This window comes from Anomaloglossus baeobatrachus, unplaced genomic scaffold (assembly GCF_048569485.1).
Source record: "Anomaloglossus baeobatrachus isolate aAnoBae1 unplaced genomic scaffold, aAnoBae1.hap1 Scaffold_115, whole genome shotgun sequence".
Lineage (NCBI taxonomy): Eukaryota > Metazoa > Chordata > Amphibia > Anura > Aromobatidae > Anomaloglossus > Anomaloglossus baeobatrachus.
Genome location: NW_027441885.1, coordinates 360,101 through 364,941, shown reverse-complemented (window position 1 = coordinate 364,941; position 4,841 = coordinate 360,101). Strand labels below are relative to the sequence as shown.

Sequence of the window (4,841 nt, the reverse complement as noted above, 5' to 3'; positions counted from 1 at the left end):
ACAACGTGGAGCCTCCCAATTTTTGGCTGCCCTGCCAAAGGGCTATACTACAAAAGACCCACTTCCTTCCAATGGGCACTTCAGGTTTACAGGCCCTCATGCACGTCTCTATCCAGGGACAACGTGGAGCCTCCCAATTTTTGGCTGCCCTGCCTAAGGGCTATACTATAATACACCCACTTCCTGACACTGGACACTTAATGTTTTGAGGCCCTCATGCACGTCTCTATCCAGGGACAACGTGGAGCCTCCCAATTTTTGGCTGCCCTGCCTAAGGGTTATACTACAATAGACCCACTTCCTTACAATGGGCACTTCAGGTTTACAGGCCATCATGCACGTCTGTATGCAGGGGCATTGGTGAACCTCACAATTTTGGACTGCCCTGGCAAAGGAAAATACTACAAAGACTCAGTTCCTCAAAATGGGCACATTAGACTCAGAGGCCTTTATGTACGTCTCTTCTCAGGGACATCGGAGTGCCACACAATGTTTTACGTAAAATCTTTCATGTATTGATCTCAAAAAGTAACATACATTAGCTTTATCTCACTATTGGGTATGTGCCCTTAACATTTCCGCTATGAAAAATCATTTTGGTGTCATTTTGGAAGGTTTTCTGGTGAGTCCGTAAAAATGGCGTAAAACGCGGACAAAATTATTCACAGCTGTGACTTTTGAGTGATAAATGCTTCAAGGGGTCTTCCCCATGCTGTTGCCATGTCATTTGAGCACTCTTCGGAGACTTTTGTGCCATTTTTAGGGTTTCTACATGCTGCCGGTGGTCATTTCACAAAAATACTCGGGTCTCCCATAGGATAACATTGGGCTCGGTGCTCGGGCCGAGTACACGAGTATCTTGGGAGGCCCGGCCCGAGCTTCGAGCACCCGAGCTTTTTAGTACTCGCTCATCACTACTAATAAACCTAAAAAATAAAAATAAATTGAATAAAAATCATGAATGTTGTGTTATAACAGGAAATTCGGTGTAAGAATGAATATCCGGGATGAGAGTTCAGCGAATGAGTTATAGAAATTGTTACAAAAAGGAGTGTGTACGGTTTATGCGTAAATTTTCAGAATGCGTACATGAAAATTATATGTATGTGAGAATGTCCCCCATGCTTTGTAAAAAGTTATTTATGAAAATGTAAATAAAATATATAAAAATGCCTAATTATTTATAATTTATGAGAAAGATATATATGTATGGAAGAATGTTATAAGGTGTCCAAGAACCATAAAGAAAAAGGGTGCATATATAATGTTAGAGGTCTAGAGTTCCACCAGGCTATATCACCCCTAAAGAAATAGAAAGAAGACCTTACTACCTGTGTACCCCAAAAAAAGCTATATTTCTTAGCCAGGATTATGGTGGAGATATGCACAAGTGAAATAAGAATATAAAGTAATACAATAAGATTATAAAACCAATATGTGTGCATTCATGCACCACCCGGTACGCTACCCTTGCCAAATTGCTCACTCTAGATCCCCACACGATCCATGAAGCCGTTCCCCCGGTCACACCGCCTGCTGCCGGTTCCCACTCATCCCTGGGGGAGTTAGGCGAGTGGTATCGAGAGCTACATGTCGGCACTGATGATGCCCCCATACACCACAAGGAAGGGGTATACCGGGTGGTACAGGAGTATGAGCGGGTTTTTAGCAAGCACCCTCTAGATTTTGGGCAGATTAAAGGGGTTCAACACCACATCCCTACCGGTACACACTCCCCTATTAAAGAGAGATACAGGCCTATTCCCCCTGCGCACTACCAATGCGCCAAAGACATGTTGAGGAACATGAAGGAGGCAGGGGTTATTAGGGACAGCTGTAGTCCCTGGGCCGCTCCGTTGGTGCTGGTTAAGAAGAAAGATGGCACCATGCGGATGTGTGTGGATTACCGGAAGATTAACCAGATAACGCATAAGGATGCTTACCCTCTGCCCCGCATCAAAGAGTCCCTGGCCTCGCTGAGAACCGCTAACTACTTCTCCACCCTTGACCTCACCAGCGGGTACTGGCAGGTGGCCGTGGCACCGGAAGACCGAGAGAAGACTGCCTATGGGACCGTTTTGCTGTACTTGGATGATGTGATTGTGTACTCACAGACGTATGAAGCCCACCTGGAGCACCTAGCCGAGGTGTTCGCGTCCCTTGCCAAGTATGGGATGAAGTTGAAGCCCTCAAAGTGTCATCTGCTGAAACCCAGAGTGCAGTACCTAGGACATGTGGTTGGTGCGGAAGGTGTCGCCCCCAACCCCGAGAAGATCACCGCCATCCAAGACTGGCCGAGACCGACCACAGTGAGGGAAGTGAGGCAGTTTCTGGGCCTGGTGGGATATTACCGTCGCTTCATTAAGGGGTACACAAAGATGGCTGCCCCCATGCAAGACCTCCTCGTAGGACAGACCAAGGGTGGTAGATCCCTAGTAGCCCCATTGGTGTGGGAAGAAAAGCATGAGGAATCCTTCCGCCAGCTGAGAACAGCCCTGACCGGAGAGGAAATCCTAGCGTACCCTGACTACAGCCGCCCATTCATCCTCTACACCGACGCCAGCAATGTGGGCTTGGGGGCTGTTCTATCCCAGGTCCAAGACAGAAGGGAAAAGGTAATAGCTTATGCTAGCCGAAAACTCCGACCGACTGAGAGGAACCCTGAGAACTACATCTCCTTCAAGCTTGAGCTCTTGGCACTGGTGTGGGCTATCACCGAGCGGTTCCGCCATTACCTGGCAGCAGCCAAGTTCACCGCGTACACAGACAATAACCTGCTGACCCATCTAGATACGGCCAAGCTGGGCGCGTTGGAGCAGCGGTGGGTGACCAGGTTAGCCAACTACGATTTCACCATCAAGTACCGGGCCGGCCGTACCAACGTCAATGCCAATGCACTCTCCCGGATGCCCCACCTGTCGGAAGAGGGGCCAGAGGATGATGACCTCGAAGAGATCGAGTTGCCTGCATTTCACCGGCCATTCACTGAGAAGGTGCACGTCTACCAACAACGGGGCCTCCCATATGATGACAAGTTGAAAAAGTTATTAAGTGATTATTGGCTGCAATGGGGCTTTCTGGCTGGTGCCAGCCTCTCTTCTTAGCACACAGGAACCACAATCCCTACACCATGCTTCAATGGATTCTCTCATCCCAGCCCAGTAAAACTACATATTTTACACAGTCATAAGTAGCCAAAAGGGATCTATTCTATTCAATTGCAAATGATCTAGATAAGACTGAGAATAAGATACTGCACGGGACATAGCAGAGTTGGTCAAGTTGAGTGGAGATGAGTTTGCTATTTGGCACAGCTTTTTGCATCAATAAAGCAAGTAAAAGGTGTGAAAGATAAAAAAAAGGGTGAAAGTGTGAAAAGTGAATTGGCCAAATTGAGGTGCATATAAAGTTTTTGCTTTCTTTCAATTCACTAATGGGGCTCATTTGAATCAGGTGAATTGAGTTCTGCTTTTGGAAACTGGGTTAAGAAGGGGTGCACCGGTCCTGGAGGTACTGCAATACCAGGTCAATGCGTGCAGTGGACAGAGCAAGATTTTTTCCATCTCCTTGTTCTAAAAATCCATTTAATATATGGTCCCCAGAGAGGGGACGTATCAGATATTAAACTGATAAGAACAGATTTAAATTTTTTTTTTTTCTGTTTATCAGTAGGACTTCAAAATAACAAAGGTGATCACCTCCCGTTGCCTGGGAACCGTCCAGGCACAAGAGGGCTATGTGTCACCAGAAGGCGCACACACTTCCTCAAGGCCGGCAGACGTGCAATCCCAGGCACCTTCCAGTACCGACCAAGGTAGCGTCCTCCGAAACTACACTTGATCTTAGCCAAAAGGCCGAGAAGCTATAACCCGAATTGGTTACGGCCTTGAGTGGCACCCTGGCCTATACCGGACACATCTTAGGGAGAGGGAGACAAACCCACGCCTACAGAAGACATTTTGTCACCAAGCCAACCCTTGAAAAGGCTGTTTTGCAGAGCAAAAACAAGAAGAATGGTGCTTTTTGCAGCCGCCGCCCACTGCAATGAATCTGAATAACTCCTCCTTTTGGACACAAGCACCTCCCCTCCCCCTTGCAGTCTTTCCAATTCATGATACAAAAAGACGGACGGACAGGACAGGACAGGACAGGCTGCCTGACTTTCCGTCACTGCCACCCTTTGCCATCCTTGCCCGTAGAAAGCCCTTTTATCATCCCCAAACCCTAATCTTTTCCCTTCCCTTCCCAGATGCGTCTCACTCCCTTTCATTAGGAAGTGAGCGCAGCCTTTTCTCCGTTCTGCACATGCGCGACGTTAAACACAAATGCGCAGGTGTGACGCCCTAGCAGCAGTCGGACTGCTCGGCAGACACTTTGATGAAAAACAAAAAGGTTTTTTACGGGGGAGAATATTTGTGACGCCACCTGCGGTGTGCGGTAATAAGGAATACCGCCGCTGCTGTATGGGAGTGCCGGGGCTGATGGTGTTGGGGCAGCCTGGTGGTGATTCCCTCCGCAGGTAGGGGCCCCGGGACTCAGGGTAGGGAATAGGTAGGAACAGCCTATATTGATATAGGGCCGGCAGGACGCTGGGGGCCAGGGTACTCACTCAGGTGTGATGACGCATTCAGTGGACACAGACTCTGAGGTAAACAAAGTCTCTTGGTACTGCTGCACTCGGTGACTGCACGTGCGGTGGTCCCTTTCAGTGATTCTGTGGTGGACTGGAGCCTTCCTCCATACACTGTATACTGTGTGTGTCCCTGGCCCCGTTGGCTTGAAACCTTCGGGTCCCGTCCCTCTTTTTAATTGGGACCTGCTCTTAGCAGCTGGCACGTGGG

At 48.4% G+C, this 4,841-nt stretch overlaps 1 pseudogene; it reads right to left on the bottom strand.

Annotated features, from left to right (window-relative positions):
- Window positions 1–3,488: 3,488 nt before the first annotated feature.
- On the bottom strand, window positions 3,489–3,689 carry LOC142260501 (U2 spliceosomal RNA; annotated as a pseudogene).
- Between the last annotated feature and the right edge of the window lie 1,152 nt (window positions 3,690–4,841).